Source organism: Erinaceus europaeus, chromosome 6 (assembly GCF_950295315.1).
Source record: "Erinaceus europaeus chromosome 6, mEriEur2.1, whole genome shotgun sequence".
Taxonomy (NCBI): domain Eukaryota; kingdom Metazoa; phylum Chordata; class Mammalia; order Eulipotyphla; family Erinaceidae; genus Erinaceus; species Erinaceus europaeus.
The window spans coordinates 28,885,488-28,911,384 of record NC_080167.1 but is presented as its reverse complement, the minus strand read 5'-3'; the positions used below and the strand labels follow the sequence as shown (position 1 = coordinate 28,911,384).

General features: G+C 39.7%; 1 protein-coding gene and 1 pseudogene across 1 annotated transcript in view; one reads left to right on the top strand and one right to left on the bottom strand.

The window, feature by feature from the left end:
* Window positions 1-25,897, top strand: part of SLC35F3 (solute carrier family 35 member F3) — a 481,439-nt gene that overhangs the window by 96,562 nt on the left and 358,980 nt on the right. The window lies entirely within an intron of this gene.
* Window positions 11,860-12,338, bottom strand: LOC132538902 (large ribosomal subunit protein eL21-like; annotated as a pseudogene).

The following is a 25,897-nucleotide window of genomic DNA, read 5'->3' as shown; positions in this document are numbered from 1 at the left end:
GTGGCAGTTTGGCTTTTAGAGGAGAAAATCTACAATGAGCACAAACTTATGTAGTCACAGCTCTCAGATAGAAGCAGCTCTGTCTTCTACATCTCTTTCAGTCTAATTTAGCAGAGGATCTAGTTCTGTTGTTACCTGTTGTTGTCAGGAGGGATTTATGTTATACAATAGGGTATTAAATTATCTGATTATCTGTTGTTGAGTTATCTATTTGTACTGCAATAATAAAATGCCTGAATTCATAGTGTTTACTGAGGGATGCCCTACATTGTAATTTCAGGCACCATTTGTATGTGTGGATCAGCTATTTACTAGTATTATCACTACTCATGAAATATTTTTGGCTAATTGCTTAAATAAATTATAGCATCAGGTCTGTTCTTTGTTTTATGTCCTGAATGACAGTTTGGTTCCTTTATTATTAAAAACTCGGGAGTTGGGTGGTAGTGCAGTGGGTTAAGCGCAGGTGGCGTCAAGCACAAGGACCCAGTACAGATCCCAGTTTGAGCCCCTGGCTCCCCACCTGTAGGGAGGGGAGTCACTTCACAGGCAGTGAAGCAGGTCTGCAGGTGTCTATCTTTCTCTCCCCCTCTCTGTCTTCCCCTCCTTCCTCCATTTCTCTCTGTCCTATCCAACAACGATGACATCAGTAGCAATAATAATAACTACAACAACAAGGGCAACAAAAGGGAATAAATAAATATTAAAAGAAAAAAAAGATTTAAAAAAGCTCACCATATAGCAAATATTGCACTAAGCTTTGGATACTAGTAATAATCTTTTCAGTCAAGGCAACATATACCCTTGTCAAACCTGGATGTTTATACTAGGCCAATAATGCATGCTGTCCAATTGATATTGAAAATGATAGGGACTCCATTGACCTCAGCTGACAAATGGTAAAGGACTCCATATATTTGTAAAGATTCAGAGACATAAGTAATAGCAGCCTTTAGGCTTCAACTTCAGCTAACTCCACTGACCTCAGCTGACAACAAATCGGAAAGGACTCCATGTATTTGTAAAGATTCAGAGACAGAAATAATAGCAGCCTTTAGGCTTCAATTTCAGCTATGAATGAGTTGTTCCACAAGATGTCTACATCCAGTGATTCTACAGGTGGCTGGTCTGTCCCTATGCTAGAATCCAAGGAGGTTAACCACAAGGACCAGAGGTTTACAGTAGGTTACAATCCAACTCTGAGGAAGGAAAATGTGGAGAAAGGTGAAGAGAACTAGAACAGACCAGAGAAGGTGGGTATCTAGAGCTTATTGGCCACTCTCAACTCACTTGACAATCACCCACTGTGAGATGGGAAGGGGGTCTTTAATACTGGAAACCACTGCTTCATTTACCAGTACGAAAATTCCAGGTTGATTCTAAAAAAAAAAAACTTTTTTTTTGCAATATAATGGAACTTCTTTGTTCCTTTTTGGTTCTGATTGTGTATAGGATAGATTAATCTTCCAAAGAATCTAATTGTTAACTAAAGGTATCCCTTAGTGCAAGACAATAAAGCAGATAAGGACCCTGCTAACAATTCCAGATAAAACCTCAGTGATACTGGGATTCCAGTTGTACTGCAAGGTCCTGTGGGAGACTGACACTAACAAAGCCATAGGATAAGAGGAGTACAATGCCACACGATTCCCACCACCAGAACTCTGTATCCCATCCCATGCCCTTCCTTGATAGCTTTCCTTTCCTTTAACCCTCTGGGAGTATGGACCCAAAGTCATTGTGGGATGTAGAAGGAGGAAGGTCTCGCTTCTATAATTGCTTCCAACTAATTCTTCTATAATTGTTCAGCAGGGGCTGAACATGGGCATTGACAGATCAATCCATACTCCCAGCCTGCCTCTCTCTTTCCCTAACGAGGTGGGGTTCTGGGGAATCGGAGCTCCAGGACATATTGATGGGATTGTCTGTCCAGGGAGGTCTGGTTGGCGTCATGGCTAGAAGTCTATTTTAGGTATGTTCCTAGAGTCCATAACTTTAGTAAAGTTTCCTTGAGCTTGATAGCTAGCATGTAGATTGACTAAAAATACTGTCTAGGAAGATGTAGTCAGAGTTGAGAATAGAACTAGAAAACTGTATTAGAACAGAGAGTAGCTCCTAGATTTGAAGAAAGTATATAAATAACTGTATACTCCATTGATCTGACCCAGAGCCCATATATATTCACATTTATCACAGGAGCCTGTGTAACCTCTGAGTCCCTGCTAGTCTGAGATCACAGTATATATATAAGGACAGGATTGTGATTATAGTTAGTTTAGTTTAGCTTAGCTTGGCTTAGATTGTGCTGCTTTCTGCATGAATAAAGAGATACTGTGTACAGCTCAGCCATGAGTCGCTGGTTGTCTGTGTCCCGCCTGCGAAGCTAGCCTGGCACCCATCCACCATGGGCTGGCTTTCTACTTATGAAGAAGTTTCCCAAAACCTCTACTCTTTTGTCACGAGACAGTTTCTCTGTCTCTGGAACATTTTGCTCTGGGCCACACTTTGGTTCCCTGACTGGGAACTTTGGTTCCTTATGACCGTGATCATAGAGCTTGGAAGATGCACGGAGATTTCCCCTGGAACTTTCTGGACTCCCTCTCTCATGTTTCCCATGGAGAAGGACTACTCTAACTTGAAGAGCATTCTCCAGTACCCTGGAAGTCCCCACGAATGGAGGCATGTGGTTAGTTCTACCCTCCTGATTAGATTCTTTCTTCAATGGGAAGACATTTTTAAAACCGGGTGCCTGCAGCAATCCAGCAGGAACCATAAGAAGCACCCTAAATAGAATTTTGAGGAGGTTTTTGGACTAGGATGCCCTCTGGGGACTCATGATGCTACATGGTGAGATCTGGATAATCTGGTTCAAGGTGAAAGAAACAAAAACTGCCTACCGCTTTTCTCTCAATTCCCCCCTATTGTTCTCTCTGAATATTTTAAGTTTGCTGTCTGCTTTCAGTTGCATTTCGTAAGAGAGTGATTTGAATGACTGAATTTTTGTATGACATTGACTTGAAAAAAAATGCTGGATGCAGCCATGATTTCTAGAGACATCCCAAAACAATCCAAAAATTGTTCTTTTCTCTTTTGATTTTTTTTTTTATGTCTTGACATAAATGTGAAATGTTTAATCCTGAAAACTGTATAAATATGGGCGGGGTAGATAACATAAAGGTTATGCTAATGATTCTCATGCCTGAGGCTTCTAACCATGGTCCTTCTAATGAGTTTATGCTGTTTAAACAACCTTAAAAAGTTTTGTTTCACAAGTAAGTGAATTACAGTTGTTGTCTTCACGTGAAAAAACATCTGCTCATATGGAACCCCTGGAAATCCATTTGGGCCCCTGTTCTCTGACATTGCCCACAAGATGGCATGACTACAGCAGCCCCCCCCAAACCAATGATGTGACCTGGCACGACCTGAAGAAACTGATTCACAGACTCCAAAGCTCACTCTCGACAGAAAAGCGGAATTACAGTGGTTGACCTTCCCCATCAAGACAGACGTGCAGCGTTTCATCCCCTGGCAATTCATCCGTGGTCATGTGCTTTGAACTGACACTTCTGTTGGACTTACTGACACACCTCTTGGACAATTTACACAACTTTACAGCAGTTTCCCTTTACACTGCTAGGTTTCTCAAAGACTGACCACAGCAGTCCATGGACTTTGCAGCCAGCAGCTTTGGGGACTCTATAGGCCACGTCCCATCACCTGTAGGCTCTGCCCACAGAGGTAGGAACCTCAACTCCTTACTAGGTCTTGCCAGCAGAGGCAGGAAACACCCTTTGAGGCATGAAACTCCCCCAGAGGCAAGAAATGTCCACAGAGGCAGGAAATGCCCTTTGAGGCATGAAATGACCCCAGAGGAAAGAGATGCCCCCAGAGGCAAGAAATGCCCTTTCACCTGATAGGCCTTTTTGAGGCAGGAAATGCCCCCTCAGGCCTCCCCTTGGCATCACACTGGTTCTTGCTGGTCTCTTACTTGTTCCTCCATGTCTTCTGCCAGTTCTTTTGAAAATGCCTATATGATATAGTTTTCTGTTCACCCCACACTCCTGATACTATAGCCATTAGTTAAAAAGAAAGGGGGAAATGTTGGTATGCTTCTAACTTCTGCTTATAAGACCTTCTGTTTTGATCATCACATTAGGTTCGCTTGTATTGCTTATGATGTGGTCTATTTACATAATCACTGTTTCACCTGGGTCCTGCCCTGCCTGCAGGGTATTGCTTTAATCCCCACAGGTTAGATGGAAGCTTTCTATGTTCTTTTTGTGCTCTTTTTTTGCTCTGCCCCCTCTCCTAGTCATTTCCTTTCCCTTGTCACTTCCGGTGAGGAGATGCATAAAAGGCGATGTATTAGATTCATAAATGAGATACTGCTTCCCAGCTCAGCCATTGAGTCCCTGGTCGTCTCGCTCAATCGCCCATGAAGCTAGTCCAGCCTGACATATGGCGCCCTGAACAGGGACTGGCAAATGGCACCTGAACAGAGACTGGCACCTTTAACCCTCTGGGAGTATGGACCCAAAGTCATTGTGGGATGTAGAAGGAGGAAGGTCTCGCTTCTATAATTGCTTCCCCGCTGAACATGGGCATTGACAGGTCGATCCATACTCCCAGCCTGCCTCTCTCTTTCCCTAATGAGGTGGGGTTCTGGGGAATCAGAGCTCCAGGACATATTGGTGGGGTTGTCTGTCCAGGGAGGTCTGGTTGGCATCATGGCTAGAAGTCTATTTTAGGTATGTTCCTAGAGTCCATAACTTTAGTAAAGTTTCCTTGAGCTTGATAGCTAGCATATAGATTGACTAAAAATACTGTCTAGGAAGATGTAGTCAGAGTTGAGAATAGAACTAGAAAACTGTATTAGAGCAGAGAGTAGCTCCTAGATTTGAAGAAAGTATATAAATAACTGTATACTCCATTGATCTGACCCAGAGCCCATATATATTCACATTTATCACAGGAACCTGTGTAACCTCTGAGTCCCTGCTAGTCTGAGATTACAGTACATGGTGATAGCTGAGAACATTCTAGGCTGCATTCATTTCAGAACTAATTTTATACAGGTAGGCTGACCCAGCCTCCCTTAGGAGAGTAGAATACTCAGACTTAACTTTTATTGTTAGCAGTTAAACAAAGAAGACTGAGTTTAAAGTCAAACATTTGGGGGAGATTCAAATTTCAGTTGTTATTTAATAGCATTGTAAATAAGATAACAGTGGACTATTTTCTCAGTCTAAACAATACATACAGGCACAGTATATTGAAGTTCTTAACTTGGGGTCAGAAGATAATTCAGTTGTTAGAGTGCATGTCTTTTTAAGTCTATGGCCTAGATTTGAACTCCAGCAACATATGGGAGTGCCAGAACAGTAGACACTCTAGTGTTGTGGTATTAGTCTCTCTCTCTTGATCTATCTCTCTATTTCCATGTCTCTGCCAGCCAAATGAAAAAGTTGACTTGAATGTGGTCAGATCATGCATGTGTGAAATCTCAGAACTGCAACAAAACAAACAAGAAACACAGTTTAATCAAGTACCTATTAAATAGTTACTGTTTAAAATTGTCATCTATTAATGATTATGAAATGATGTCATTGAAAGTGATAATGATGATGATATGATATGTTGATAAAACATATTTATGCTTTATGTTCTTCCCCAAACTAGTATCACTGTCTCTGATGCTCTCTGAGTTGTGTTGTTATAGAGATCGCGTAAGGAGAAATGACAACCATTGGAATGAGCAGTTCCTTTTTATTCTGCTTTTATGTTGGTTACCCTGACCTGTTTTTGAGGGGAACAGAACCCTGTCATAGCCTTGAGATCTTTCTTGAAAAGTGACTAAAGTGAGCTTGAGAGTTGTAACATGGCTGCAAAATTGGAATCAAAGCATGTCCCCTTCCTTCTCTGTTCTTTGTTTTCTCTCTCCTTTTAGAATCTGGCATTTTCCACATCACTCCTCCCTCTCATACATGGAATAAGGACAAGTTGTGATGATCAGTTATTGATTCTACATTTTAAATACTAATTACAGGGTCCCAGGTGTATCTGTCTGAGCAAACGTGGTTGGGCACATCTAGTTGAGTGCACACATTACTATGTGTAAGGTCTGAGGTTCAAGCCCCCTCCTCCCACCTGGTGGCAATTGAAAATACAACAAAGGGAGTCGGCTGTAGCGCAGCGGGTTAAGCGCAGGTGGCGCTAAGCTCAAGGACCGGCGTCAGGATCCCAGTTCGAGCCCCCAGCTCCCCACCTGCAGGCAGGTTCCTTCACAGGCGGTGAAGCAGGTCTGCAGGTGTCTGTCTTTCTCTCCCCCTCTCTGTCTTCCCCTCCTCTCTCCATTTCTCTCTGTCCTATCCAACAACAACGACATCAATAATAACTACAACAATAAAACAACAAGGGCAACAAAAGGGAATAAATAAAAAAAACTTTAAAAAAAATACAACAAAGCTGTTTATACTTTCTCTTTGCTTGGCTACCAGAAAGTTCAACTATTAGCATAACCTGTATCTTCCAACTTTATGAGAGCCTTTCAGTATGCAGCTACTTAAAATATTATTCTCCCTTTATTCTAACTTCATTTTCTTTTTAAAAATATTTTATTCATTTTCTTAAATATTTATTTTATTTATTTATTCCCTTTTGTTGCCCTTCTTGTTTTATTGTTGTAATTATTATTGTTGTTGTTGTTGGATAGGACAGAGAGAAATGGAGAGAGGAGGGGAAGACAGAGAGGAGGAGAGAAAGATAGACACCTGCAGACCTGCTTCAGCGCCTGTGAAGCGACTCCCCTGCAGGTGGGGAACTGGGGTTGAACCGGGATCCTTATGCCCGTCCTTGTGCTTTGCACCACCTGCGCTTAACCCGCTGCGCTACAGCCCGACTCCCTCTAACTTCATTTTCTACTAAATTTTATGTTACTGGGTTATATATTAAATAAAGTTATTTTTGAAATCCAGTTCAAGCGAAGTAAAAGACATAAGCCTATTAATTCTACTGACATGAAGAAAACTACTACTTTCCATTGATTTTTTTTTTTGCCTCCAATATTATTGCTGATGCTCAGTACCTCCATTATGAATCCACTGCTCTGGCAGCCATTTTTTTTCTATTTTATTGTTTTTGTTGTTGGATAGGACAGAGAGAAATTGAGAGAGGAGGGGAAGATAGAGAGGGAGAAGGAAAGACAGACACTTGCAGACTTGCTTCACAGCTTGTGGAGCTATCCCTTGCAGGTGGGGAGCCGAGGACTCCAACCGGGATCCCTGTGTGGGTCTTTGTACCTCATTTTATGTGCACTTAACCTAGTGCATTTAACCTAGTGCACCCTACCAGGCCCACCCTCCCACTCCCATTGAATTTGTAATGACTAATTGCTAAAGTTTTCACTGTACTGATAAAACCTAGTATACTATGATGAATAAACAGGTAATTTTTGTATGCTGCTTATTTGGGTCCATGCTCCCAGAGGGATAGAGAATGGGAAAGCTATCAGGGGAGGGGATGGGATATGGAGATTGGGTGGTGGGAATTATGTGGAGTTGTACCCCTTCTACCCTATGGTTTTGTTAATTTATCCTTTCTTAAATAAAAAATAAATTTAAATAAAAAAAAGAAATTCAGTTGGAGAAGTAGATACTTGATACTTATAGGTGAAACTCTTGACATAGGAGTCAAGAAGGCTCTTTGGAAAAGAAGGTGATATGACTTAGTGTTGAGTCAAAAGCAGGCTGTTCTATCCTTCCTTCATTTTTCTAAAGATCATTTCTCTACTTCTAATATCCTTGTTGCATAGATAAGGAAATGGAAACCCAGGTAGCTAAATGTCTTGTCTAGGATAACATAGTTCAGTTGGCACAGAGTGGGGACCAGAGTGAACTTGAATTCTGGTCCAGTGTTTATTCTCAACATCATACAGCCTCCTGTAAAGCTCTACTTGTGGGCTCCAAGTCCCCCTGGAGTTCATTTACACTGGGGATTCTACATATGTTCTCAGTTTAGTCTAATGCCTGGGGAGAGATTAGTGGTTCTGCTAAAATCCATGGGTCCCTAATTGTACCTCTCAGGAAGTACAAATGACTCAGCTACCCAACCTGCTGCCTACTGAAGTGAATCAGACTGAAACATTTGGAGCATTTTTATTGTGAGAGAAGACTGTCAGTTGCCTGGTTACCCAAGTGACAAATATAAAGTAATTGTCTTTCTGTATAGCCACAAGGGAAGGGTATTTGTTACTATGAAGTTGGAAAAGTGGAGAGAAAGGCCATATAACTGACAGATGTGAAATTTTTATTGCCTTCAGTAAAATTGTCTTACCATAATTTGGTCATTGTTCACGAAGGATTATAAAGATAGGCCAGTAGAGGAGTGAGTTGTAGTAATATTAATGGTAATGATGGATGAGCCATTTTTATGCCCTTATTGTTTTCTATGCAGTATACTTAGTGCAGGATCTTTGAAACCTTTGTGAAGAACAGTTTTTGGTACATACTATTATTACACCCATTTTTTATTTACTTACTTTCAAATTTTTATTTATGAAATGGAAATATTAACAAGATAATAGGATAAGAGGGGTACAATTCCCACCATCAGAGCTCCATATCCAATCCTCCCCCTTGATAGCTTTCCCATTTTTTTATCCCTCTGAAAGTATGGATCCAGGATCATTATGGGTGCAGAAGGTGGAAGGTCTGGCTTCTGTAATTGCTCCCTAGCTGAACATAGTTGTTGGCAGGTCAATTCATACTCCCAGTCTGTCTTTCTCTTTCTCTAGTGGAGCACAGATATTGGGAGGCAGGGGGCTCCAGGATACACTGGTGGGGTCGTTTGCCCAGGGAAGTCAGGTTGGCATCATGGTATCATCTGGAACCTGGTGGCTGAAAAAGAGTTAAGATATGAAGCAGAACAAATTCTTGACTGATCATAAACCTAAAGGCAGATGAAGGTGAAGATTTGGAATCTCTGTTTTGGAAATACCCAGTAGGTCTATTTTTAGGTATAACCCAAGGGGCCCATAACTTTAGTAGTTTTTGCCTGAGTCTGACAGCTAACATGCAGGTGGACCCAAGGTATTGTCTGGGGAGATGGTGTCATAGTTGGAAAAAGGACTAGAAAGCTGGATCAGGGAAGAGAGTATCTTCCAAATATGGGAAAAGTATATAAATATTGTTAACTATAAACCCCATCAATTTGATCTGGGGCCCATATTCAGCACAGGAGCCTATGTAACCTCTGCATCCCTGTAGGTCTGGGTGCACATTCTGTGGTCATGTGAGGAACATTCCAGGCTGCACTACTTTCAGAACCCATCTTTTTCCAATGAATTATGCCCACCCTCCCTGTTTAATTAATATGAGAGGGGAAAAATGGATTGAAAGTCTCAAAGTTTTTGATGCATAGACCATATCTCTGAGTATATATGCCTTCAATCTAAGCACTTAAGGCTTCAAATTGGTAATCAGATTGAATTGTAACGTTGAGTTCAAATTGTTAATACATTTCTAATAATGACTTGGGCTTTGAAATATTAAATGACCTATAAATTTAGACTAGGGAGAAGAGAAACAGCTGGTGGTGTCAATTTATAAGATACAGGTATATGTAAATAACACTAAAGTACATAAATTATGGTGAGGTCATGTATGATACAGCAAATCCTAACAATCGGATCTTCAAAGTTAACTCAGTTGCCAAATAATTTGGTTATAGCAATAACTATCTATTGCCTTCTTAAACCCTAAGGCAGCAGGAAACTTCACCATTCTCCACACAACCCAAATTTCTCCCAGTCCTTGAACCTCTGGGGATGAGGCTCACTTTCCTACATGCTTCTCTCAGTTCATATCAGCCAATACTGCATCTACTAATCCCAGCCTATTCAATGCAACCAATACCACTCTGACATGTTTCATTTTAGATTGTTTCCAGAGACCTCAGACATGGAATGTCAGCCCTTCAGCTTCATTACTCTGGTGAGACCTTTCCTAGCTCATAGGACTCCTTAATTCCATTTCAGGTGGTGTACTTCTTAACAAAACCTCAAAACCTAGATATAGACCAGGGCCTATGAGATAGGCCTTGTGTTCCATAAATTAGGGGCAAATATATAGCTCAAAGTAATAGTACACAATAGTTTGCAGTGAGTCAACAAGTGCAACAAGCAAGTATAAAGATCTAAAAAAAGACATCGTAAATTATCTAATGAAATAGTTTCTAATTAGACCCAGATACCCTCCTCAACTACCTCCTATTTCATTTTCCTCAATCACTCTAAAGCTAATGAATACAAAAGCTGAATAAGGGCAAGTGACTGCCATACATTAGTGATGATTCTTTGGTCACTAAGTGGCCACCCCATCACCTGGGACCCTAGACAGGGAGTCCTGGGATTTTCACATGGACATGATGGGCTTAGGCCTCTAATAGATCCCTCTCGCCGCTGTCACTGGTCATGTCCATGAGGAACAACATAATGGACCACTTTGTGGGCCCTTAGAGGACCTTTCCCTTAATGTGGATCAGCAATGGTAAGGATTGTTCCATTCTCTGAAGGGAGGATGGTCAATATACTCTACTACTCGAGGAAGATGGGTCCTGAAATTGGTGCAGCCTGGAACATTCCTAGCCATGACCATAGAATGTGAGGTATGTCCTACAGGGATGCAGGGGTTATGTAGGCTCCTGTGCTGAATATGGGCCCCAGATCAAATTGATGGGGTTTATAGTTAACAATATTTATATACTTTTCCCATATTTGGGAGATACTCTCTTCCCTGATCCAGCTTTCTAGTCCTTTTTCCAACTATGACACCATCTCCCCAGACAATACCTTGGGTCCACCTGCATGTTAGCTGTCAGACTCAGGCAAAAACTACTAAAGTTATGGGCCCCTTGGGTTATACCTAAAAATAGACCTACTGGGTATTTCCAAAACAGAGATTCCAAATCTTCATCTTCATCTGCCTTTAGGTTTATGATCAGTCAAGAATTTGTTCTGCTTCATATCTTAACTCTTTTTCAGCCACCAGGTTCCAGATGATACCATGATGCCAACCTGACTTCCCTGGGCAAACGACCCCACCAGTGTATCCTGGAGCCCCCTGCCTCCCAATATCTGTGCTCCACTAGAGAAAGAGAAAGACAGACTGGGAGTATGAATTGACCTGCCAACAACTATGTTCAGCTAGGGAGCAATTACAGAAGCCAGACCTTCCACCTTCTGCACCCATAATGATCCTGGGTCCATACTCCCAGAGGGATAAAGGATAGGAAAGCTTTCAAGGGGAGATAGGATAGAGAGCTCTGGTGGTGAGATTTGTGTGGCGTTGTACCCCTCTTATCCTATGGTATTGTCAATATCTCTTTTTTATAAAGTAAAAAAAATGAATATTTTAAATAAATATGTTCAGTAAAATTATACTAATTGCCAGTCATATACTAATGTCCAGTGTATATTGTCATCATAATTATTACTGAATGATCTGGGATTAAAGTAGCCTAGAATTGTCTTAAAATGTACCAATTTAAGCAAAGGATAGAGTCAAATATGGATATACAGACATATTTACTTTCCTGGAGCATATATATATATATATAAAGTAAAGTTTCATAATCAATGTTTCTAAGTGAAAAATGGAGACTGATTTGATGAGGAGACAGAAGGAGATGTAGGCAGTGAGAGGTAGGCAGTAACAGCATGATTGAAAACAGTGGGAAGAGAAATATAGCTCCTGATGATGGTTAAGCCCATGCTGGCTAAAGTATAAGCCTCCATAGACCATGATTGCCATTCATTTTATTGTTTTATAGTTCTGATGTTTCATTAAGTTTTTATATTAATCATGCCATGAATTGATAGTGAATGACTTCCAGTAGCTCTGCTTCTTTTCCATTGGTTCAAAGTATGCTTCTCTGGGTAGAGCAGGCTGGCTCTTCAGTTTAACCCAAGTCCCTTTCTTTCTCTTTGGCTTCCATTTTTTTCTGATCATTTTCCTTCACACTTTTCAAGAAGCTATCTCTGCTCTTAGAGTGCTTAATATGCTCAATGCGAACATTAATTCTCTTGGCAGTAATATTGCCCTTTACTTGTTTACAACAGTAGCAACAGCATGCTGGGTAACATTGTAGACTCTTCCAGGTTTGCCATGGTAACATTTGTGGGACATTTCCTTTTTGAACAGTGCCCATTCCTTTTATATCTACAATATCATCTTTCTTAGAGATCTGCATATATGTGGCCAAAGGAAAACTCCGTATTTTCTAAAAGGCCTAGAGAACATATAGCAGGTTCCTCTCCTCTTTCCCTTTGTGTTAGTCATTTTGGTGATTTACTGAAAGATGGCTGCTTTAGCCAAAAAGGCCATTCATTTTAAATGGAGTGTCAGCTCTGCCTCAGCTTTCCACTCATGTTAAGACTGATTACTGGCCTTTGATGGAAAAACTGCTCGAATCTATGATAGAGTCAACCAGGCAGTTGGTATTCAAGTTGCATTTAAATATTTTCAGATGCCCCAGGGTTGGAGTGCACCACCTACAGAAGGGGAAAGTAGAGATTCCTGCTTGTCCCTGGGAAATAACACATATCCCAAGTAAGCAATTAAGCACCCCACTGTTTACAAGTTCTCCAGCCTCACAAAATCACAAGAGGGGTTTTGTATGTTACTGCATCTCCAGCCCCTAGCAAGGAGGCAGACAAAGCTTGTGTGTATTTGGAACCAGTATCTTATTTTTTTTTAATTTTTTATTTATAAAAAGGAAACATTGACTAAATCATAGGATAAGAGGGGTACAACTCCACACAATTCCCACCACCAGAACTCTGTATCCCATCCCCTCCCTTGATAGCTTTCCTATTCTTTAACCCTCTGGGAGTTTGGAACCAAGGTCATTGTGGGATACAGAAAGTTGAACGTCTGGCTTCTCTAATTGCTTCCCTGCTGAACATGGGTGTTTTTTTGCCTCCAGGGTTATCATTGTGGCTCATTGCCTGCACTAGGAATCCACTGCTCCTGGAGGCCATTTTTTTCCCCTTTTTGTTGCTGTTGTTGTTATAGTTGTTGTTGGATAGGAGAGAGAAAAATCCAGAGAGGAGGAGAGACAGAGAGGGGGAAAGAAAGATAGACACCTGAAGACCTGCTTCACCACTTTTGAAGCATTCCCCCTACAGGTGGGGAGCCAGGGGCTTGAACTAGAATCATTATTCTTGTCCTTGTTCTTTGTGTCATGTGCACATAACCTTCTGCCCAGCCCCCTGGAACCAGTATTTCTGTCAAATCCTACACCTACAGTGTTGCCCACTATTCTAAAATTTATTTTTTTACTTTCTTCAAGGATTTTGCTCAAGTCTGATGCTTGCATGATTTCACTGCTCAAGTGAATTTTTATTAGTGATTTAATAATGATTAATAAGATTGTAAGATAACAGGAGTACAATTCCATACAATTTCCATCACCAAAGTTCTATATCCCATTTCCTCCACTGGAAGATTCTGCATTCTTTAGCCAAAATTCTTTATGAGGTGCAGAAGGTGAGAGGACTGGCTTCTATAATTGCTTCTGTGCTGAACATGGATGTTGGCATGTCAACCTATACCCCCAGCCTGTTTCTATCACTCTCTAGTGGGAAAAGTTCTGGAAAGGTGAGGCTCCTGGACATACTAGTGAGGTCTTCTGCCCAGGGAAGTAAGGTTGGCATCACGGTAGCACTGGCAACTTGGTAGCCGAAAGGCAGTAAGATATAAAGCAGGATAAATTTTTAATAAACAGGAACCTAAAGGTAAGAATGGAGCAGATGAAACTATTGGTCTCCCTGGTACACTCGCTGCTCATTAAAAGTCTTTTCTGACTACATGGAGATACCATCTCACACTTATAAGGATGAACTACATTAGTAAAATAGGAAATGACAGATATTGATGAAGTTATGAAGAAAATGAGACTCTGATACACTGCATCTGTGAGAGTGAAAACTGGTGTAGTCTTTTTGGAAGACAGCACAGAGTTTCCTTAGACAAACAGAAGTAAAATAACCTTGTGGTCCAACAATACCACTCTTAGGCATTTATCCTAAGGATGTCCATACACTAATTTGAAGGGACATATGCACCTTATGTTCATAGCTACATTACTCACAAAAGCCAAAGAATGGAAGCAGCTTAAATGCTCATTGGCAGATGACTAGGTAAAGGAAAAATGGGGTATTTACTCTATGGAATAACTACTTTGCAATCAAAAAACACAGTTCTGTGTCCTTTGGAACAAAATGGATAGAACTAGAAGCATTTATGCTTATCAGAATAAGTAAAGAGATAAAAGACAACTACTGGATGCTTTCATTTATATGTAGAATCTAGAGAACTGAAAACTTGTGAACTTACAAAACAGAAAACAGAAGCAAAACAACCAATAAAACCAGAAGCCAGCAAACTATTTCTAAGACTTTGTGACAATCCTGGTGGTTATCTTTGGGGTGTTAAGAGGGTGGCAGCACAGAACTTTGGTATTGGTTGTGGTGTGGAACTAAGCCCTGTAATATTATAATCTTGTAACCCACTCTTAATCACAAAAAAAAAAAAACTTTAAAAGTTCACTTCTAAATCAGGCAGTCCTGATGCAATTTTATTATATGGTAGAAATCTTTGCCCCTTAATCACTGGCACACAGTTAGGATTTGCATGTGGGGATTCTACTCTGCAGTGATTGCTAATGGCAGCAGTCATTGAGGGCTTACTGGGGTGCAGGCACTGCGCTGAATTGCACTTATTTTCATTCCCTCATTCAATACAGCTAGCAGTCAGTCCTAGCCTATCTTAGTAGGATGAGAAATCTGAAACTTGATTTGGTTTAAAAATAAAACTGAATTATAATGCACAACTGCTAGAATAAGGTTAGACTGCATGGGGAGTGTCATCGAACCCCAAACTCATGTCTAAACTCCAGTGCCATCTCAGTTGTGATTCTGTTCCTGCTAGTCATGGTTATTCCTCAAAGCTTTTGGAGATTAAGGGCTCACTGTTTTTAGTGAAATTTAAGCACTGTATTTTTTTTCTACTTATAAAAATGATATAAAAGCTAGACATACACAGAGCAAGGCTAAAATAATTACATCCATTTGCTTATTAGCCTCTCTTAGCCTTGTGGGTAGAAAATCTGGAATATCCCATGTCTGTACTGGGAGGGCCATAAGATATGGATCTCCTGAATGGAGGTAAGCAAACACAGGGACTCAGGGTGCTGCTATATGTAGGTTGCTCTTGTTCTGCAAGAAGAACATCATCAGACTTGTCCAAGTGATATTCTAGAGTATGCCTGGAATAAAGTACCTCAACACACAACATCCTAACAGACACTGCTAACTGATAGTGTCCTCTGGAACTAGGGAGAGAAGTCCTTTCTTTCTGCATAATCCACTACCCTCTACTGAGAAAACTCAGGATTGTGCTCATTGCAATAGAAAAATAATTAATTTCTTTTTAAAATTTTTATTTATAAACTGGAAATACACCAACAAAAACCATAGGATAATAGGATACAACTCCATAAAACTCCCACCACTAGAAATCTGCATGCCACCCCCCCATAGCCCTCCTATTCTTCTTCTTTTTTTTTTTGACTTAGATTTTTTTAGTGTGGCCCTGGAGGTGGCACAGTGGATAAAGTACTGGACTCTCAAGCATGAGGTCCCGAGTTCAGTCCCTGGCAAAACATGTGCCAGAGTGATGCCTGGTTCTTTTTCTCTCTCCTCTCTTTAACAGTAATAAATTAGTAAAATCTTAAAAAGAAAATAGAAAGAAATTGAGCTGAAGGGGGAGATAGAGAGGGAGAGAAACAGAGAACACCTGCAGCCCTGTTTCATCACTCGTGAAGCTTTCCCCCTGCAGGTGGGAACCGGGGACTTGAACCTGGGTCCTTGCGCATTATAACATGTGCATTCAACCAGGTGTGCCACCACCTGGCCTTCGACCTCCAATTCTTTAACCCTCTGAGAATATGGACCTAGGAACATTCTGAGATGCCGATGGTGGGAGGTCTGGCTTCTGGAATTGCTTCCCGGATGAACATGGGCATTGGCAGTTCGATCCATACTACCAGCCTGCCTCTCTCTTTCCCTAGCATGGTGGGACTCTGGGGAAGTGGGGCTCCAGGACACACTGGTAGGGTCGTCTGCCCAGGGAAGTCAGGTTGGCATCATGGTAACACCTGGAACCTGGTGGCTGAAAAAAGATAATTAACATATAAAGTCAAACAAATTGTTGACTAATCATGAACCTGAAGGCTGGAATATTGCAGATGAAGATTTGGGGAGTCTCCATTTTTTAGATAGTTAGTAGGCCTATTTTAGTTATATTCCAAAGAGCCCATCACTATACTAGTTTTTTTTTTTTTTCCTGAGCCTGACCTCTGCTATGTAGGTGGGTCCAAGGTATTGTCTGAGGAGATGATGTCAAGGGCCAGAAACCTGGATCAGGGAAGAGAGTAGTTCCCAAATATGGGAAAGGTGTATAAATATTGTTGATTGTAAACCCTATTGATTTGATGTGATCTGGGGCCCATATTCAGCTTAGGAGCCTATGTAACCTCTGCATCCCTGTAGATCTGAGCTCATACTCTGTGGTCATGAGTAGAAATATTCCAAGCTGCCCCAATTTCAGTACCCACCTCAGGTATAACATAGAGTATGTTGTCCAGCCTAACCTTCAGAGGATGGAACATGCACTACCGTTGTTGATCCAAGTTGAGGGCAAGGTTCTGTGGGGGCCCACAAAGGGGTCTGTTGTGTTGATCCTGATAGAGATGACCAGTAACAATGGAGAGAGGAGTTTATTTTATTTTATTTTATTTCCTGAGCCTGACCTCTGCTATGTAGGTGGGTCCAAGGTATTGTCTGAGGAGATGATGTCAAGGGCCATCATGTCTGTTAGGGAATCTCAGGACTCCCCAACTAGGACCCCAGCTGATGGAGTGGCCTGAAAGTGACTAAAGAGTCATCGTTAAAGTATGCCTGTCTCTTGCCCTCATTCAGCTTTTGCAGTCCTTACTTTGATAAGGTTAGCTTTGGAGTGACTGAGGCAAGTGTAATAGGAAGTAGGTGAGGAAAATAGTTAATTTCTTTCTTTCACTCGCACAGCAGAAAGAATGATGAATTTGGAGCTGAAAGGCAATGGCTACACAGCTATCTTGAGGTTAACTTCAGAGACAATTGAGTGGAACCTTGTGTAGTGACAATTGAGTGGAACCTTGACAAATTTATTAGGCACTTTCATTAATCTTCCTCAGCTTTGTTTTCCTTGTTTTGTTTGCTCTTAGCCTCCTGACTTTCAGCTAGTTGTTTGTGTGAGTGTTGTCAAAAAGGCGAAAGGAAAAAAAGAGAAAACAAAACAAACAAACAAAAAAACTCTAGTCTTTCTGCATAGTACAGCATTGATCTTTAATGACCCTGCCATTCTATATCCTAAAGCACATCAGTAGCTCCCCAGTGCCCACAGGAGATTCATTTAAGATAACCAGTGACGCAGAAGCTAATTGCCTCTGCAGTAACTTTCTCCACACCTCCCTCTACTTTGCTTCCAAGGACATTGGACTCTACTTAGGGATTTTCCCAAACACCATGCTGCTTCATACTTTCTGGTCTTTTGGTGATTGCTCCTACTTAACTTGTGTGTCATTCATCTCCAAAAGCATCAGCACTTGAAACCTTCCTTGACCTTCTTACCCTTTCCATTCTGTCATGTCTAGGCACCATTCCTTCTTCTACCTTAACAGAAAATGTCTTTTTTGTTTTTTCAGTGAGCTTTCAATTCATTTGTTATTTTAATTTTTAGAGTTTTTGAAAAGTATTTATTATTGGATATAGAGACAGAGAGAAGTTAAAGGGGAGGAAGAGATAGAGAAACAAAGAGACAGAGAGAAACCTGCAGCCCTGCTTCACCACTCATAAAATTTTTCCCCTGCAGGTGGGGACTAGGGGCTTGAACCCAGATCTTTGTGCACTTTAATGTGTGTGCTTAACCAGGTGTGCCACCACTTGACTCCCACTTCCTCTGTTTATTTTGCATTGGAAGCTAAGGAATGCTAAGATGTTCATAATTATTTCAAATCTGTTTAAAAAAATAAAGCATTATGGCTATATATATATATATATATATATATACATATATATATATATATATATATCCACAAACAACATATACTGATGTTCCATACCAATATTTTCAAATATTGTTATGCAAATATTGCCCTATAATTTATTTACTCCTCAAAAAATTTAATTTAATGATCTACTGATGTTGACACATGTATGTCAACTATGTAAACTACGTTTGTATTATTCTATCAATTGACTATTTCACAATTCAGTCACCTTCCTTTTTTTTTTAGTTTCCCCTGATTTAGTATATTTTAGATAGCAGTGTTTTTTTATGTGTTGCAAATTTGAAACTACCTAGTTATAACCATTTAAACTTTTCTTCTACTATTCTGTAAGTTCCTGCAGGGCAAAATGTATGTTTGACTTTGCTTTTGGTCACCTACACTTTATATATATATATATGGTATAGAATAGATGTGAAACTGTCATTTGTTGAGATAATTTGGTGTAACTATGGTGGAATATGAATGAATTTTCAGAAAAGAGTTGGTACCTCATTAGGACAGTGACTTTGAACTTAGGGGAAAAATATTCCCCAAATTGCATGAGGCTATAGAGTAATACCATCTAAGAGAATGAAGTAGACTTGCTTTCTGCAGTAACAAAAATATTTGACAGCTGGTATTGTATCTTGCTATTTAACTTCAATCACTAGTCATGTGTGAGCACTTAAATGTGGAAAATGTTATTAGGAAACTAGATTTTATATTAAATTTAAATAACTGTATATGGTTAGATACATCCATAATATTTCCTTATGTGTCCAAGACAATGCTATAAGACCACAGGGGAAAACTGGAAATGTTGAATTGATCGAAGCAGAAAGTAAGGGACTAGGTAGTAATTTACCCAGCAGAACACACTTATTAATAGGTCTCCTGCTACAGAGGGGAAGCTTCATGAGCGGTAAAGCAGCAGATAGCTCATCTCTTGTCTCCTCTTTCCATCTCTGTCTCTATCTCTCTCATCCTTTACTAAAAAAGAATTGATCACTGGGGATGGTCGGCAATGTTATGTAACCACCAAGATCCATAATCCTGGTGGAACAACAGCAACAACAAAAGGTAGATAGTACAGTTGTTCTTGTTTGGGGCAAAGATGAGGATGTGGAAATGTGTTGGGCAAAAGGTGCATAGTGTCAGTGAAACAGAGTGGATATATTCCGGAGAGCTAATGCACAGCATATTGACTATAGTTCATAATACTGTGTTGTTTACTCCTTCTTTCCACATGCATATGAGGTGACTAAACTGGTAATTAACTTGGCAGTTATCATTCCACAATGCATGCATTTAGCAAAATATCACAGTCTGTATAGTAAGTATATAATTTTGTTTGTCAATTTTTTCTCAATAAAGCTGTGGAAAAACTAAATGCATTTTACAGATTGAAGAAATGTCTAATGTATTCTGATAGTGGAAAACATTTTTTTCTTGTAGTGTGTCCTTATATGACCACTTTAATGCTTAAGTATGATGAGTAATTTTAGCAAATGTTTAGCTAGTGCAGTTTATATGGTGCCAGACAATTTCTTCACCTCTAGGATTGGATCTATGATGCCTTGTTTATAGGATTATCAGTAAGTTAAATAAGATAATCATGCAAAGTCTTGTAGTCTCATGCTTCTTAGAAATGGCAGAGGTTAGTCTTATTACATTCTGACTTTAGAGCAGACATTAGAATTTTGGATCTGTCTTAGAGTTCACAACTTTAAGTTTGGAGAAAGAAAGCTTACAGTGCAGAGGCTACCCATGACATACCTTTTATCTGAGCTCTGTTCCTAGACAGATTGGAATAACCCTAGGGTTTCCACTCTGAGTCTAGATTACTTATTGAGGGGAGGGGTGAATACCTATTAACTCAGAATGTGAACCTTGAGACATTTTAGCACCTATCCTGGCTCTGGCTCTTCTTGACTTAATTTTCTAGAATTTCACAATTTGTTACTACACCATGCCCAGCTCGTTTCCCCTGCCTACCCATTAACATATTGCAACAGCACTTTTCCCAGAGCAGTTAAGATTATGTTATTGAATTTTTACATTACTGATTTAATAATGATTAACAAGATTGTAAGGTAACAGGGGTACAGTTCCATAAATTCCTACTACCAGAGTTCTGTGTCCCAGCCCCTCCATTGGAAACTGCCCTATTATTTATCCCTCTGGGTATATGGACCAGAATTCTTTATGAGGTACAGTTCTTTTGCTGTCTGACACACTCAGGAGAGAGACAATCTAGATTGTGTGTGTGTGTGTGTGTGTGTATGTGTGTGTGTGTCTTTTGCTGTCTCACACACTCAGGGGAGAGGCAATCTAGATTGTCTGTGTGTGTGTGTGTGTGTGTGTGTGTGTGTGTGTGTGTGTGTGTGTGTGTGTGTGTTGGCTCTTGGTACCATGCCAGACTGGTCTTTGCTATTCTATATTTGTGTTCTGCTGTCTAGCTCAGCTGATGTGTTTGCTGTCTTTGCTGAAGCCCTCAATATGCCTGCCTTGTGCCTTTCTTTTTTTTTTTTTTTTCTGCCTTTTGTCTGCCTCTTGTCTTGTTCCTCTTGTCTTCTGCCTCTTGTCTTGTTCCTCCTATATCTCCCATATCTGCCTAGAGTCTGGCCCCTTGCATCCAGCTCAGAGATGCTTTCTACTATGTAGGGACTGAGTTCTGTGATTTTCACCTGCATTTGTTCATATTTTATTTCTGTGTTTATAATCCCTTAAGCCATTTTATTTGTATACATTTTCTTTCTAGAACTTAAAAAACATGAAAATAGGGACAATATATTTACTTCTGTCTGTTCCTCACAGCATCACTATAGCAAACATGGCACAGACTAAATATTAGTTCCAGTGAATGAATAAATTAATATAAGTAGTTCAACATTTAGGATATGCTTCTTCTTTATTAAAAGCAGATTGATCTTAATAAGAGATAATTTTTATCAAAGTGCTTTGTTAAGACAATTGCTAAATTCATTCTTTCAGGTACCCAAATTCTAGTCTTTATAACAAGGATATTAAAATTGTAAAGTAGATAAGAATGTATAAGTGAACAACAAGGTAACAAGTTTATGTATGCAAAATAGTAGAAATAGGGGTAGATTTTGATTTTTTTTGTTAAAAAAATAACAGCTATTTTCTGGTTCCTTGTTTGACAAAAGTATATGTTGTTAATTGGGATTTCAGTCTAACTCAGAAACTAAAGAGGAAATTTGAGTCTTAGCCTTGACTTTGATTTCTCTGTAGACTTAGGTTTGGCGTCATTAGTAAGGAGATAATGTACCTTTATTTCCAATTTTAGGCAATGGCTGGGTCTGTGTTGATTAGCAAGGTTATGTGAAATAGGCAATGCATTTATTAACAACCTGATCTGCATGACCCAGGAATAGGTGCTACAGAGAACATATTATGATGCCCATTATGTCAAATGGAAGATGGTTGTATATCATTGCATGTATAGGTATGCTGTCGATTTCTGGATTAGACTAAAAAAGCAACTGTTGAGTGCCCCTTTGTTACCAAAAATGGGAATGGAACAGAAACTAAGAAAGGTCTGAATGTACTGCAAATGGAAATTTAAAAACTCAGCTGTTCCTGATTTTTATAGTGGAAAAATGAATTAGCACATTATGGAGCTTATAAATGAAGCTTCACTGTAAGATATTTCTCAGAGCCTGTGGTGGACAAGTCAGAATGGGTGAGGAATAGTTGGCAAAGTTAATTTCTTTTTTCATGGTGCACTATGCTTCTTCTGGCTGTTGTTATAATTAGCATCAAGAGAGAATGACTGCTACTATTTGGCAGTGACTGTGACATTGTCCCTGGAGGCTAATACTTCTTTTTAAAAAGAGAAAAAAAGAAGAAATAAATTAGAAGTCACATGGTAGAGTTCAGAGAGGCTATACTCAGAGAAGTAGAGCCCAGATTGAAAATTTGGGCCCTATAATCTGTACCAACATGACAGAATGCTGAATTAAACACTTTTATTTTTGTTTATTTTTCTCTACCAGGCTTATTTCTAGGTCTCTCTATATGTACAGTACTACTACTAGCATGCTCTTTTTTTTTTTTTTTTTTTTTAAGATGAGATTCAGAGAGGGAGATAGAAACAGAGGGAAGCCAGACACCACAGTATGGCTCTGCCACTCATGAAACTTCTCCATTCAGTACTCCCATATGGTGGCTGGGGGTCCAAACCTGGGTTGTTGTACATGACAGTGTGCACTCTACTGGGTGAGCTATTTCCCAGCCTTCTAAATGATTTTCTTTTATGTGCGGTACCAGCTATTTTCCTGCTGAGCCAAAAGAGCAGCAAGGCAAAAATACGTCAGCCTCAGAATGTTTGTCATCTCAGAGATTTAATCAAACTTTGTGATATGTCTCAAACCTGAATTATTTCATGAACTTCTTTTTAATGTAACAGGGAAATTCAATAACGCAAGATGTATCTTCTCAAATATTTCTTGATAAACACTTAATGAATAAGGTAGGAGAAACTGTAGATGAGGCAGCAGTACATTTATTCATACCAAAGATTACTGGAAATTGTATTTCCAATATTGAATAAATTCCTCTTTTTATTTTTTTATCACAGAGATACAGAGAGAAAGATAAGGTGAGAGACCTAGTACTGATCAGCTCTGGTTTATGGGATTAAATCTCAAAGTCTCATGCGTGAAAGTTTTTTGCATAACCATTGTGCTTTCTCCCCACCTAGAATAAATGCCTCTTATCGTTTCCAACCATGCTTTCAGCAGTTTTTATTTGAATTATATTTTATAAGACTTCAGTTGTCTAAATCTATGTAGTCCCAGATTCCTCATAATCATCTTGACTGTGCCGTTCCCCTTTTATACCTTAGAAAACTGAAGTTTACACCAACTCTCAGATGTGTAGGTGATAATAGGGTAGAGACATTACAAGCGGTAGTAATTTTTTAGCTGCTCAAGTTTAAGAATTCCTTTCCCCATAGAGTGGTGAAGAGGAGTTTAGTAAGGACAGTGACAGAGCAACTGACTGATTGTACTCTGCATAATGCTCTGTGTATTTGAGAATCCTTGGATAAATCCCGTGATCCACCATCTTGGGGAAAATAGTTGTTGAAGGATTCTTCATTTTAGTGTGCTTATCTTCTAGTAGGTGAGCTATTTCCCAGCCTTTTAAATGATTTTCTTTTATGTGAGATATAGGCTGTTTTCCTACTGAGCCAAAAGAGCAGCAAGGCTCTCACTGTCAAGCCATGCTAAACTTTAGAAAGCTTGGTAAGAGGAAAGGGTAGCAAATAGGTTTTAGCAAGAGTATTTATTCTTGAGAGCACAGGCTGACTCATCCTGTAGGAGGGCAAGCTTCTATCTGGGGTGAGTCCTGCTTTTTGGCAACAGGGTCTACAACCAGTTTGTTAATGATGCCCCTGCATGTAAAGATAGTCTTGCATTTTTCCTCTTAAACACTGTGTGCTTTGGACATGAAGTGATAAAAATGACATCTGTGAACTTCCTCTTCAAACACTCAACCTGTCTTCTGTTGAGAAAAACACCAGAGTCCGCCCCTTTTGCTTTTTCTACCACCAGGCTTATTGCTGGGGCTCAGTGCCTGCAGAGGTGATTTTGAACTAAGAAGACAAAACTAATGCCTGAGGCACTAAAATTCTAGATTCCCAAATCACCACAACCATAAACAAAAGAAATCAGATGATTTTCTGATAACTGTGTGGTTTCCATACCCATAGTACAAAGTCACTATAATGTTTATTTCTTCTTTATGTTTTCTATCTGAACTACCCTGAACTAGCCTCTCATATGCAGATTTGCATCTTGTTCAGTATGCATTAAGATGAAAATTCATGGGGAGTCGGGCTGTAGCGCAGCGGGTTAAGCACAGGTGGCGCAAAGCACAAGGACCGGCATAAGGATCACAGTTCAAACCCCGGCTCCCCACCTGCAGGGGAGTCGCTTCACAGGCGGTGAAGCAGGTCTGCAGGTGTCTATCTTTCTCTCCCCCTCTCTGTCTTCCCCTCCTCTCTCCGTTTCTCTCTGTCCTATCCAACAACGACAACAACAACAATAATAACTACAACAATAAAACAACAAGGGCAACAAAAGGGAATAAATAAATAAAATAAAATATTTTTTAAAAAGATGAAAATTCATATTCAAAAAACCAATAATTTTTGGGTTAAAAGAATTTATTTGAGAGGGACGACATTAAGGGAAGAATCCTTAACAAGAAAGTAATATTTTTAGTATAGATTAAAAGAATAAAATTTGAAAAGTAAAAATTCTTCAGACCTTTCAAATAATGTTTAAAGGCAAATGTGAGTTGCTTCCTCTCAGCCTGGAGTGGAGATTTCAGTTGTCAACCACTTCAGGCTCCTGCAAAAGCTAAATCCACAGCAGACATGACATTTTTAAGATCTCTGAAATGAAGGCATAAGTCATCAGTGTGTTCTAAGATGAAACAGTACTATTAATAGAGTAGCATGTTTTTTCCCCCTATAGTATGATATATATCTTGTGGTGAAACCATTTTTTCTGAATTTATGCTTTTTATAGTGTTTTTCATAGACTACAAGGGATTTGTGAGACTCTTTAAGAGATCTCCATGCCAACCCCTGAGAAGCATAGAGGTTGAGTCACTTGCATAATAAGATGCAGAGCCAGATTGCAAGCTGAGCTTCCTTACCTTCAGAGCATCCTGTACTTGAAGGTTTGTATTCTGCCTCCTGCAGATTTACTTTTTATTTTTTCAAGAGCTGGAATGAAAACAAGCCTCCATGTTACACAGTGGAATAAATCACTGCTACTGTTAATGATTATAATGGTAGCAATTGTGATTGAGTAGAAACTATTTTTTCTAAAGTCCCTTTTGTGACTCCTTAGTGATATGAGTATCACTAACAGAGAAGGATATCTAAGCTGTTATCAAATGTTACTAGACATAGGTAGGCATGAGGGAGCAAGCCTCTGTACCTGATTCTTGTTATGGAAGTTGTAGGAAGCATCACTTCTGGTTCTAAAATCCTGAGTGGGCTAAGGCCTCTGTTTACTGAATGAGTCTTTATGGGAAGATTGAGTCTTTACTGAATGAGTCTTTATGGGAAGATTGAGAAGAAACAAAAGCAGAGCATTGTCTGAGAGACTGGAATATTCACATTGGTATACTAGTTCTAAAATCTAACTTTGTATTTGTTTTTGAACCACATACTCATTGGGAAACAAACACATTGGTCTCAGGTGATGGCCATGGTTCTTTCAAGTTGCTGCATGCTAGGATGATTCCTTAATTTTCTGACACTTGAGGAGCCAAGTGGTGGATAACCCAGTAGAGCGCACAGGTTACCATGAGTGAGGACCTGTGTTCGAGTCTAGTCTCTACCTCCAGAGAGAAAAGCTTTATAAGTCAAGCTTTGCTGCATGTGTCTCTTCTATCTCTTTTTTCCATTTTTTTTTTCTGTCTCTTACCCATATCAGTGAGAGAGAGAGAGATTGATTTTGAGAGAAATGACGTGCAGGTGCCAAGCCACAGTGTTAACTGTGGTGGAAAATAAAAAGTAAAATTTGCAAAAGTATCCCCAGTATTTCAAAAGATACAGGAGAGATTTATATCTGGCTCTCACCCCTTCTCTTCTTCAGTCTGGGTTAGGCTGGGACCAGGTATAGCCCTTATTTTGGAAATGTGTTAGCCCCCAGGAAAACATTTTCTGTGAGAGAGGCATTAATCCTAAGTATGTATGTATGGA